Consider the following 13,494-nt stretch of genomic DNA (forward strand, 5'->3'; position numbering starts at 1 on the left):
TCTCCAATATTGAATGTCCCCTTGATAAGGATCTTGAAATGAAATATAATTGTGTAACTGAAAATCATATTCGATTTCTACCATTCCAGATCTTGGGTAGCTAAATCAGACAGATCCACTTATGAATTCCAGTCTCCTGAAGATTCCAGTTTATGCCTGACTACGTCTGGAAAATAATGTGACAAAAGAAAGTTGCTAATAACTCATGAACATAGAAATATTTGCATGTTGTTCATGGGGGCACAGATTATATTTGATTTTTTAAAAACTAACTGACAAAGACATTTTCTTTCTTTCTTTCTTTCTTTCTTTCTTTCAACAAAGGTCTATTCAAGTTTGACTCAGTGTGCGTACAGTAAAATGTAACCATTTTGTGCTCTGAGTAGGTGTTAAAATTGACTTCTTAGTACTCACAGGGAACCCCAAAGCCCATGAAAAATGCATAATACACTGTAAATGAAAATCCAAAACTTCTCAGCCTTTTGTAGCTAATAAAATGTTGTCTAAGAATATTAATCATCTTACGTTTTTAACTCTAGTGATGAAGCTACTAGCTTTAGAAGCACTGCAAGTGCCCTGGAAGCTGTGGAAAACTGCAAATGTTATTAATTCTCACTGGTAAATTAAATCTGCAAAATTGCAATGCAGATGTTGTATGCAAAGACCATTTAGTCACATGTCACTCTACTTTTGCTATTAAATTCCTTTGAAAGAGAATCATCCTTAGCTCTTTCAGATGGTTGATTCTGAAAGAATTCATTTAATGGGCCAGACCTTCAGCTAGGATAAATCAGTGGGGCTAGGATAGAGTAATGAACTCTGTGGAGGTTGATGAATAATAATACTGAGTGTTTTTAATTCAAAGCACTTTGGAAAGTAAGTCATTATCATGAGCTCCATTTTACAAATTAGGAAACTGAGTCACAGAGAGACAAAGTCATTGGACCAAGCTCATCCAGCAGGCCAGTGACACAGCCAGAAATAGAACCCAGGGCTCTTGAGTTCTAGGTCAGTGTTCTATCCAAATTGCACACACCAATTTCTCATATTCATATAATGGAAAACATCAGAAGTCCACTTTTTCTCATTCACTTGAAATATTATTTCTGTGCTATTTCTTCACCAAATAGGTAAATGATGGGGAGACACATACATAATAAAGATGAAGAGGTGGAGGGAACTATCTGCAAGGGGAAAGAGAGAAAAACACGAAGGCCCAGATTGTGGAGCCAACATATGCCAACGAGCACTTAGGAATTCAGTGGGACTGCTTGTATAAATATGTGCTCAATGATTTGAGTAAGAGATCCACAACCTAGGCCCAAAGGGAGAAAAACAATGCAGGAAGAAAAGAAGCAATCAGTAGATAAAAGAATGGGGGAGAGAACAATACACCCAGAGAGAAAAGAAATAGAAAAAAAAAAGGGGGGGGGAAGAAAAAGACAAAAAAGAAGAGAGAAATAGAGACATAAAACATTGGTGCATTGATTCCACTACCCAGGGGCTATCCACAGATGTGGAAATCAGGATTGCTTCTAAGTGCCCATATAAGGGAAAATCCTGTACCACAGTTAAAGTACAGTGTAGGGTCTGCCATATCCAGGCTGTTATGTGTTTGTGGGCTAATATGACTACCATAACTGCACAAATCTACTCGTTGTGTATGGTATCAGTTGGGAATTGTATATTCTGTAAAGTTTTGTTCTTTGATGGAAGTGATCTATATTTTGATCTTTGAAGGTGGTTCAACTTTGAAGTTGTTGTTTTTGACATAGAGAGCCTAAATGGCCTGGGACCTAGCTATCCAAGAGAGTCTCTCTGTTTCTCTCTCCCTGTGACATATTGCCACAGTTATGGTCAGCAGACATACCTGGGATGAAGCCCCTTTGCTATAAGAATGACCTTTGGAACTCACTTCCTTTCCACAGCCTGATCTTGCCCCTTTGAAATCAATTGCAGTTTTTATTTCAATGGGGACAGGATCAGAATCCAGCTCCCATTGGCCGGGAACGGCGAACCGCAGCCACTGGAAGCTGCGAGAGGCCGTACCTGCAGACGCTCAGCTAAACAAACTGTCTCGTGGCCTGCCAGGGGCTTACCCTGAACAAGCCGCAAAACAAGTTTGGGAACCCCTGCTCTAGAGCATTGGATGGTTGCTCTTTTATGACACTTTGTACAAATCTAAAAATAATGGTTGGGTCTATGGCTGTTCCCTGTACTGCCACAGTAAATGTCCTCTGCTAGTGCGTGTTGTTATGATGAACACACTTGCTCACATGTGTGCGCCTAACTCCTCCCTGTGGATATACATATTTGATTTCCAAAGCATGTTTGAGATGATGCAGAAGCCTCAACCCATGTTTTCAAACCATACATATCACATAAAAGATTAAGCAGTGCCCTGGAGTTTTTGTGCATCGTGCTATTCTTAGATGGCACATGATCATTACTACATTTATTACATTCATGGTAGTAACTAAGCTATCTTTTGTGGCACCTGTCTGATGTGACATGCTCAAATGTATGTGAGGTGTAATCAGCTTTAAGTTAGTCATTGGATATGTAGGGTGTAACTTGCAAAAGCACTCAGCACTGACATAACTGCTCCCGGACAAGCAACGGGGACTTTAAAGAATGTTAATGCTGATATGAATATGTAAAGCAGAAGGAAGGCAGGTAGCAGAATTGTCAGCTGTGGTGGTGTACACATTGATACCAGATTTGATGATTTGCCTTTTTTTCCACAAAGGGAAATTGGAGGGGATACCTAATTTTCTTTGTCTCTCAATAGACATATAAGTCTTATGTGGTTTGGGGGTGGTGTGGTCTCATATATTCTGGGGTAAAGATGGGCTGTTTTCATAGCTGTATTTATCAGACAAAATGAGAAGCACAAGACATATTAATTATTTGTTTACAGCTAACATGCATACCTGAATTATAAAGCATATTTGCTATAGAAGATAAAGTTAATTATCTGTGATATATTCATGCTCCTCCAGTACTTCTACTCCTCATCCTCTTAATGACTCTACTGGTGCCTAATATTCTTCAGTCCAGGACATGTGTCTGTACTATCCATTAATTGGGACCAATGACATGGTGGGGGATCTCCATGAATTTGAGGGTGAAAATGGAAGGCAGACACCCTCTGCCTGTGTGGAATAAATTGTGAAGAGCATTTACAGCATAGCAATGATGTGCTGATCCTACCCATATTTGTCCTACTATTATACTGGCTGAGGACACAACTCAATATGTGATAATGTGACGGTAAGAAAATGGAGATCATGAGTATGAACATACTTTTGCTATTTGATGACCTCTTGCATGGCTTATATATATACACCTTCGTTTCCTTGTTGCTTATTTGTTAAAGAGGCAACTGAGAAACTGGCAACGACCATGTGAATTTGAACTCTTTAATTTAGCAGATAAAGGAAAAACAAATTCCAATAGCTAGAAGTTGAAGCGAGAACAATTCAAACTGAGAAGACTCAAATTTTTAACAAGCATTGGAACAATTACCAAAAGATATGGTTTCTGTCTATGCTACACATCTACAATTATGTATAGTGAGGCAGTGTTTTTATGGGTGTGGACCTACATATGGCCTACGTGAGTCTCGCACTGATGGGATATCATTTGGCAGTCTCTCAGTGCCAGATATTTCATGGTGTTTTTCTATGACATTTGCAGCTTGTTGGGTGTTCAATGAGATGCTGCATACTTGAAGAATTTTCTTTGTGGCATGACAATGGATCATGTAGTTTGACGTGGTTGATACAGTACACATAATACAGAGATACCTGTTGAACCACTAGTTACTTTCCCTGTTAGTGACTCAGCAACTCAAGACATAGATGCATGGCCACTTATTTTGATTTTGATCTGCATGACTGCCTCTAGCAACAGCCACTCTTGTGTAATTTATTGGGTCAAAAGGCCCTCATTAGTTTCAGGGTGTGGATGATATAGTTTAATTCCCATGAAGACGTGACTGGTTGGTATAGCCACGTGCAAAGTACTTTGCTATTACTTGCTATTATAATAGCGTTGTATGGAGTTACAGCAAAAGGGATTGTATGTCCAGTGTTTACTTGTAAACCGGTCTCTAGCAAAGTCTTATGCAAATGGCTGACTATGATTGCTGTGTTCATTTGACACTGCTATGTAGCCATTTTCCTGCACCACGTATGGAGCCATGCATGGCTGTGCCAGGCATCCTGTGTGATACAGCATCATATTGTATAATGACACCACTGATAACCTTGGCATGCTTAATTCAGATCACACTTTTGCATCCTCTTGCTGTCTTGTTATTGAAACTGCATGATGACAGATAGCTGCTGTTAGCATGTGAGCATTGCCTTTTTCACTTGGTTGTTGAAGATGAAGGCTATGTTGGTGAACTGATAATTGATCATTTCATTTTCTGTGGGGCAGCCTTTTAGTGGTCATATCCTCCTGTGGGATTGGTATGAAGGGCCAAACTTTCGAGAGGGACTCAACTCTATATGCATTTGTGCACATGCAACTTTGATTATTTTGTATTTGCTAAAGAATGTGCATTACAGTGTACTTGCATACTATAGCTAGACATTATGGCTCAAATCCTTGGCCACTGTATAAGCTGCTTTGCGTTGCTGAAGCAGCTCCAATCAGTCACAAAGCTGGCATAACAGGCCAACCGAGAACTCCTCCATTGTGAGCAAGTTCCAGGAGAGCATTCAGCCAGTGAAGCTGTGCTGTCTCCTGGTTTTGGGGTTAGAAGAAAGGGGGCTAGAAAGTAAACTGGCTTCTTGCTGACATAACCAGCTGCAAAAAATTGGTTCCGTAGTAGGGAAGCCACTAATGTCTGTTTTGCAGTTTTCCTCTGCACCTCGGTCTAGCAAACACTGGCTGCAGCTAAGAATCTGTGCCTCCACCCACACAATCCATAACATCGAGATTTACGTACCTAAACTGTGTGTGGGGATTGCATGTATGCTTTTGACCAGAAGCAGAGTGTGTGTGTGTATATACACATATATATACAGTTTTCTAAATGTTGTTTTCATTTTCTGAGATTTTTCACTTAAAGTTTCAAAATCTAGGCAGACTGTAATTAAAATAATTAACTAAGACCCAATAAAAGATGCTTGGAGAAAGAAATTGCTATGTAAGCAAAATCAGAAGCTTGTTTCGTAAGACTTGTTTTAGTCTTCATCAGAATAGAATGAGAATTTAAGATAACAAAAAAACCTTTCCTTAGGACCATTTTTCTTATTTGTCCACCCATTAATATTCTTAATGTAAAGTTTGGACCCTAAAAAGTAAAATATAGGGACTCTAAAGGGAAACATGACACACACACACACACACACACACACTTTCCAAGAGGAGGTAACTCTTTCATTTTATGTTTTAATTCAGGGATTGGCAACCTTTGGCACACGGCCCATCAGGGAAATCCGCTGCCGGGCTGGACCAGTTAGTTTACCTGCAGCATCCACAAGTATGGCTGATCGCAGCTCCCACTGGCTGTGGTTCACCATTCCAGGCAAATGGGGGCTGTGGGAAGCGGCGTCGGCTGAGGGATGTGCTTGGAGCTGCGATTGGCCGAACCTGTGGACGCCGCAGGTAAACAACCGTCCCGGCCCGCCAGCAGATTTCCCTGACCGTCCATGTGCCAAAGGTTGCTGATCCCTGTTTTAACTGTTAGAGTTTCTAGTCCACATTAGAATGGTCCAGTAGCAAAGGCCATAGCCTAGGCCTCAGGAGACCTAGTCTGATGTCTGTCTCCCAGAGACTTTCTGTGTGACATCAGGCAAGTCACTTAGCCTGTCTATGCCTCAGTTCCCAGCTGTGAAATTGGGATAATAGCAGTTCTCTACCACACATGGGTGTTGTGAGAATGAAAACATTAGAGATTTTGAGACACTCATACTATGATAATGAGTGCCATATAAGTACCTAAAATAGAATATAATCCTTTAAAACATTAAGCTATGTAAAAAAAACCCCTCTGGTTATAATAATTAAAAATGTACAAATGTGTGCTGACAAACACAAGATGTCCAATTTTATAAATGAAAAACAACCAAATAGATTTTATCATAATTATATTGCTATATTAACACCAATAGTCTCCAGTCATGGCACATTGGGCTAGGTCCTGCATGAAGCTGTAGGAAGACCAGGCACGACCCTAAAGTCTAAAAAAGGTCAAGGCAGACAAACAATAGTAGACAAAACATATGAGCAAATTATCCAAGGTGATATTAGATACATGCCTTGTAACTTTTCCCCTCCCATTTTTGCTCCCCAGGCCACCTCGCCTCCCATTCTTCTACCACTCCTGCTATTCCCAGGTGTTCCAGCCCATGTGCACTATGGCTGCTTGAATGTTTTCTCCTTCCACCCTGAAATTGCTCCCAGGCTGAGAACCTGCATAACAAGTTTCTGCTCAAAACAAACATTCATGGCTGAGTTATGAACCCCCAGAGGGATAAGTGGTAAAGTAGATTAAAACACCAACTTTGTGCCTCATTAGGCCAAAAGTTAAAGTCAGATCTGTAATGAACTTTTATTTACCAACCTGATTTGGAGTGATACACCAAAAAAGGCTCAGACATAATATGGTAGAAGTGATACAAGTTGGCAGTGAGGTACCTTGGCAAAGTTTCAGTGGAAGCTAATCTAGTGCTCAAGTCAGTGTGACCTATTTAGCCTCTGACATGTTTGGATAGCATTTCAGGATAACACTTTAACTTAGGAGGAGATAACTCACATACATGGAAACCTCAGAAAAGAAAGGCACAGTGGGAAAAGAAAACACCGTGTGATTTCCTTGACAATTCTTTCATTAAAGGGGTGGGATTTGCATCTTCTCAAAAAATGAAGGGGCGTATCAAACCCAAACTTATAAATTCCTGAATTCTTAATGGGTCGGTTGGAGGCACAAGGACTTTTATCCAGAGACTCTATATCTTCACATTGACTCCGCTGGAGCCATACGGCCAAGGAAGCCTCCACAGATGGCTGTTTCTTGAACCACTTTGTTTCTTGTCTTGTTCCCCTGTACGGACATGTGCATTATCCTTTGCAATCATTCTTTGCCCCTCACTCAATCCACATACAGCGTATGGACCCCACTGAGACCTTCTGTAGGATCTCAGGAACAGATTGTGCCTCAGTGGTAGCTCACCCCTAATGTTATGTGGGCTCCCTCATGCATGAATCAAGGAGAATGATCAGGCCCTTAACTATGAGTACAGAGCTGGGGTAAAAGGTATCACTGTTCTTAGATTCTCATTGCACAAGTAGGAGTTGTGTATAGCTCAAAGGTTTTAATTTAAAATGTCAAGGTTTACTAAGGCAGAATAAGTAAAAGCAATAAAGTGCATGATGAAATAGAATATATATTGATTGTTAAATGCATAAGAGAAATTTGTACACAATTCAGTGTTTGCATTTCCTTTCTCTCACTGACAGTTGTCTGAGAGTTTAATTCACTTTGTCCTTTGTAAACGCTAAACAGAAAGAGAAGAGATTTAAGCCAGGGAATACTTGTTTAATAATGAATAATTTTCTCAGGCTGCATGAGACTGCATTTTAAATATACATGGTACGCAGCACTTGAGAAAACTTCACAAGAAAACATTCTGGGGTAGATTTTTTGTCCTGTCTTCTTCCTTTTGCAGCTAACAGGCTGTGCAAATGGCTAGTGCCCCAGCAGGGAATTCCCCAGCATCTGCTGTGGGTGAAGAGCTGTGGGTGAAGAGCTATCTTAACTAGCTCATCTCCTAGTCTGCTCTTGGCTCAGGGTGTGTGTCAGGGATGGGGAGGGATGTGGCAAGGCAGGGAGAAGGAGTGGCTGGAGAGGATGCTCTAATCTCTGCTGTGGCAGAGAGCTGGGTAGATAATCAAGGCGGTATAGCTGCCCCCCTATCAGCTCCCTCTCTCTACTTATTTACATAATAACAAGCAGGTAAGCTAAAAACCTATTTAGGCTCTTTTTAATTATTCAAGTACTCTAAAGCAGAGGATACTTAATTCGTCACAGACCATATTTGGGGGTGAGGGTGGGGATGAGGATTTAGAACTACCCTGTACTGGACCAATTTTCATTGGCAAGGTGTCTTAAAATACTGTACTCACAGGAGGCTGACTTCATAGTTATCCCTCAGCTCTCCTCGTTATGGCTGTTATAACCTTTTACCTGAATGGAGACTGGGTTGGTTGAAGTGATACCTGGCTCGAGGGTCTTCATTCAGTGAGCAGAATTTAAGGACAATGTGGGGGCTTTTCTGGGTTTCTCTCTGAAGTCAAAGCAGTCTGTTTTGCATGGAAAAAAAATCTTGATAATAAAACTTTAAGGAGAGGCTTATGAACAGTTTAGGGATTTCCCCCCCCCCCACCACTAATCACAAACACTCTCAAACTGAGGTTTTGAAGGAAACCCCAATTGAATGGAAAGATAAGGGTAGGGTGACCATATGTCCTGTTTTGGCTGGGACAGTCCCCTTTTTAAACCCTGTCCCAGACATCGACTTTTTTGGAAAAACTAGGCCTTTATTCCATTTGGTCTTGCCAACTGGTCAGCAGTTGGCAAAAGCTAACAGGACAAAGGCCCAGTTTTGCCAAAAAGGTGGGGCATGTCCTTCTAGGAGGGCACAGAGGAACATTTTGGGGGTGGGGAAGAGATAGCGGTGACGGCAGGTGGCTTGGGCCAGCCTTGCATTGGGATGGTGCGCCATGTGGTGTCCCATTTCCTAGCTAAGAAGAGGTAAGAGGGGGAGTAAGAGCAGCTATGCCTCATTGCTAATCTCCTTCTTACTTCCCTGAAGAGATTTCAGTGATTGCCAGAATGTCCGCTACTCTCCTTCTGGAGGGCCTTTGACCTGCCACTGGTAGGGAAGCAATTCCATCTCTTACCTTGTTCCCCTTTCAGAATGGAGAATTTGCCCTCTGTTGGATGAGAAAAGAGGTCTGGGGAAAGAAATAGCAGAGTCACCCCGGAGCCAGATCAAAGAGCTCAGGGGAAGAATGCTACGGCAGTCCAACAGCTGCTACAATTTCTTTGTGGAGAGCTCAGTGACATGTAGCTTCATTATCTGCTAGACTCTCTGTTCCTCAGTCCAAGTGCTGCTGCCCCATCTTCTTCAGTACAGTTGTTCCTCAGCCAAAGAGATCCTCCCATTCCCAGTTTTCCATTATAGAGTTGGTCCCCCTGAATACATGAAAGCAAATAATGTATTTGTTGGTCAAGACACTTTTATTTCCAGGGAAGGAAAATTTAACAAATACAAAGTTCCATGAGAGAAAGAATATAGTGGCTCACTATAACATTCTGCATTTGAGCTGAAACAAAAAATGGCAGGTGTCTCACAGCTGCCTCTCTAGCATGCAGGGACTAGTTTGCATTCAAAAGTAGAGTAACACAGCAAATAGAATATTTCCTTTCAGTTGAGTACCTACAGACACCGGACTGAAAAAAGTGTGTTGGTTTAAAAAAAAAGTACAGCAACAGTTTGTTGCTGAGACAGCTTTTACATTAGATAGCTTTTAACATTCATTGTTTATTGTCCTGAGAAAGAGTTGACATTTTTATTGTTCTAATGTTTAATAATAAAATAAGTAAAATAATGAAGATTGATCAAGAGAAAGGACACAGCACAACTAAGTCCATTCAGTTCATTCCAGCTCAGCTTAGGCTTCTTGAAACATCTAGCTCACACTGGGCATGGTCAGAGTCTTAACAAAAGCCCATAGTTAGGCCCATTCTTATAAGATGAGAAGAACTATAGTACATGCATATTTACAAATGTAAAGGTCCTAATACAAATGACCACTCCCAAGAATATGATTTCGATTTTGTTGGTACTTGGTGTCATTTGATTCTACAGAAGTAAAAAAAGCAACCATATAGCACATATGGTATAACCCTTCTCTCGTATATCTCAGACTGCTTATATGAAAACTGCACTTACCTGGCATGTACCAGCACTTTGAGATCGCATAATATAAGAAACAGGATGCAGCATGAATTAAACCCTCAATATGAATTTATATCATTTAGATTTATATTGCTATATAATAATTTAGCATCATATTTTGAAATATCAAACTTCACAAATGAACAAAATGGGTACAAGACAAGATGGGTGAGGTAAAATATTTTATTGGACCAATTTCTGTTGGTGAGAGAGACAAGCTTCAAAGCTTACACAGAGTTCTTCTTCAGGTCTGGGGAAACACAGCTACAACAACACTGCATACAAAATGGGTACAGTTGTTTTTAACAGTTTATATGCACCATAAGACAAATTTAGTCAGGGTGTAAAAACATTGTCAGTGGATTTGCTGCAGGAGTGAATCTGGCCACAGGAGTGAGAGAACAAAACAGAATATAACATATGAAAGGCAGCAAAGCATTTTTTTTAAATTTGACAAGTGTGTGTTTTGAAGTAATAGCCATATCACACTCTTGCTTTTGAAATGTGACATATCAAAAACTAGCAGCTGATATAGCACAGCTTGGCACCCACAGTCGAAAAGCAGTTATGTGACATACCTTTCTACACAGGGCTTCTGTTCTTCAGGGTTTATAAATTTTAATTTTTTTTTTAACAGATGTCCAAAAAAATCAGGATTTGTCTCGGTTCTGACTTTGTGTGTAATGTGTGTGTTTATATATATAAAATATTTGTAATGAGTAATCTCTTTGTAATGTTCTCTTGTGCACCTTAATATAGTACTGTTTCAAACAGCACTATGTTAAAGTGCACTAGGGAAGCTTCAGTATACACCAGCAGGGTCTACACAGAACAATTAAATGTGCAACATGTTAGTGCACTTTAGAAGTTACACCCCTGTAATCCACATTACTACTCTATGTAGACAAACTCTTAGGGTAGGTTTACACTTACCTTCCCCGTCGACGCGGTGAGTTCGACTTCACGGAGTTCGAACTATTGCGTCTGATCTAGACGCGATAGTTCGAACTCCGGAAGCGCCGCGGTCGACTCCGGTACTCCACCACTGCAAACGGCGGTGGTGGAGTCGACGGGGGAGCCGCAGAGTTCGACCCCACCGTGTCTGGATGGGTGAGTAGGTCGAACTAGGGTACTTCGAATTCAGCTACGTTATTCACGTAGCTGAATTTGCGTACCCTAGTTCGACCCCCCTTCTTAGTGTGGACCAGCCCTTAGATACAAGTAACCATTTCTGGTGTTTTTCCAGCGTTTATTGGGTACACCCAATTTTCCCCCCCTTTTTGTAAATCAGGGTGTTTTATCAGTGTTTATCAGATAAACTAAAATCAGAAGCCCTACTTTTACATCAAAGACATGTATGTCACAAATTTTGCAACCTGTATTGTTTTGTTTTGGAGTATAACCTCTTGAAGAAAGCAGACATAATTTAGAATGTCTAGCATGTGATATATGACTTACTCTATTGATAATAAGTGGCAGTTTTCAAAATATTCAGCATTGTGAAGTAATCTTTTGAATTATAGCAGGAACAATTGTGCACCATTTGGTGCAAGGTAGGAAAACGATGTATATAATTCACTTATAGAAGTAACTAGGGAGCCTGTTTCTGGAAACCAGAAACATGCACTTTGAACTCTTTATCTATATACATATTTCTAGGCCCTGTTATCTAGTCATCCTTAATAAAACATTCTTAAAGTCTAGCCCCTGAAGTGGCTGTTATCAGCTGAATCCAAACCATGTGTTTCTGTAGTATGAATTTTCAGACCTCTCCCTGTGCCAGTCACACATTGGGAATAAATGTTTGTGGTATAAAAGAATTTAGTAAAAGCTGTGCAGCCTTTGTTGCTTTTAGGGAGCGACATCAAAATAGCAGTTAAAAGCAAGAATCTCTAGCAAGAAGAATTTTGCCCTAGCAAAAATAGAACACAGGTTTTTTTTCAATCACTCAGAAATCTGTAGTCTACAGTGTTCCTTTGTACACTGCAATGTCCATCTGAAAACTATGTATTTTGAGGGCTCTTATGCAGAGTTCAGATGGTTATACCTATTGTTCTCATAACACTGAAGTGTATATGGTACTATATCATATACTGTACTTACATGTCACCATGGGTTCAGAAATATCTGATTTGACTTCTCTGCAATCATTTCTACACTGAATTTTTTTCTGATGACATAGTCACTGAAACTTGTTATTTCCTGAATCCTTCTGAAGCAATGTATTTAAAATATTTCTGATGCACCTTCTCACTTTTGAGAGCAGATGGATTATAATACCAACAGTTATTCACAACAACATTTGTTTATCTTAGAAATATATATCTTGTAGTTTGGTACACATATAAATGTGCTGAATGAACCATTTGCTCACAGCTTTATTGTATTTGGCTCTTTGCACTTAACATTTATTTCTTTTAGAAGTGGCTTCATGGTGCTATTATGTGGAACATTTAGAAGAAAATAAAAAATAGGACAAGTATTTCTTGAACAGCTACTTATTTGTGAAACAAGGCCCAGTTTGAAAAGACTTGTGCTGTGTCAAACACAAGGCTGATTTTCATATGTATTACATGGAAATCTTGGGCTACATAACTCTCTCTTATTATTAAATGAAAATGATGTATAGCTTCATGAATTATCTGTAGTTTATTCTTCCAGAATGCATTAGGAAGGGAAGAGGTAAGCATGTACAAATACAAAAGAGAAACCAGTCAGAGAAGAGAAAACACTTGATATCAGCAAATAATGAAGTGTCAGTGCACGTACAATGCACACTAAACAATTCTGGAAAGGCAGGGATGCACGAGTTAGAATTGTCACCTGGTTGATGTACTTTAAATGCACTTCACTTATGTTGCTGATGACTACAGCTGATCAAAATTTAAAATTTTTGTCCCACAGGAAATTCCACGATTTCAAAATTTGGCTTCACCAGGAATGGGCCAAAGTTGAAATCTCAGAATTTTTTGCAAAATTAAATATTCTGAAAACATTTCATTTTGATCTTATTGAAAGGTTTCTTTTTGATAAGGTCAAAATATTTCATTTAGATTTGTCTTTTAGAATATATTATTAATATAGCCTTTCATTGCAGTTCAGTCATTTTCCACACAAAGTCTGATAAAATCAGCACATTCCTATGAAAAGTTTTGATTTTGTTGAATCAATATTTGCCAACAACAAACTGTTCTGTTGGAAACTTTTCAACCAACTCTACTGACCAAAGGGGAAAAAAAGTGCCCAATGCTGCTTCCACTGAAGTCAGTGGCAAAACTCACTTTTATTTAAATGATTTACTTCAGTGAGAACAGTTAGTGAAAGGATTTGGACAAAATTATAAAGCATTACTTTCACCAAGAAAAATTATTATTAATTGATTTTTCCAAAGTTGAGTACTATGATTTGATACCAAATAACCCATTATTTATAGATATGCACTTTTTGGGGAGCACCAGTCTCAATTAGTGAAAAATGATAGAACATTCTCTTTTAATAATCCCAGTAGCTGAAA

General features: G+C 39.6%; 1 long non-coding RNA gene across 1 annotated transcript in view; it reads right to left on the bottom strand.

Moving 5' to 3' along the window:
* Positions 1–9,114: 9,114 nt before the first annotated feature.
* The window catches only part of LOC123371644, a 163,989-nt gene continuing 159,609 nt past the window's right edge, over positions 9,115–13,494 (bottom strand). Inside the window, exon 3 of the long non-coding RNA XR_006579886.1 lies at positions 9,115–9,214. This is a non-coding gene — a long non-coding RNA (uncharacterized LOC123371644). The remainder of the gene's footprint in view (positions 9,215–13,494) is intronic.

Source organism: Mauremys mutica, chromosome 5, assembly GCF_020497125.1.
Source record: "Mauremys mutica isolate MM-2020 ecotype Southern chromosome 5, ASM2049712v1, whole genome shotgun sequence".
NCBI classification, from domain to species: Eukaryota; Metazoa; Chordata; order Testudines; family Geoemydidae; genus Mauremys; species Mauremys mutica.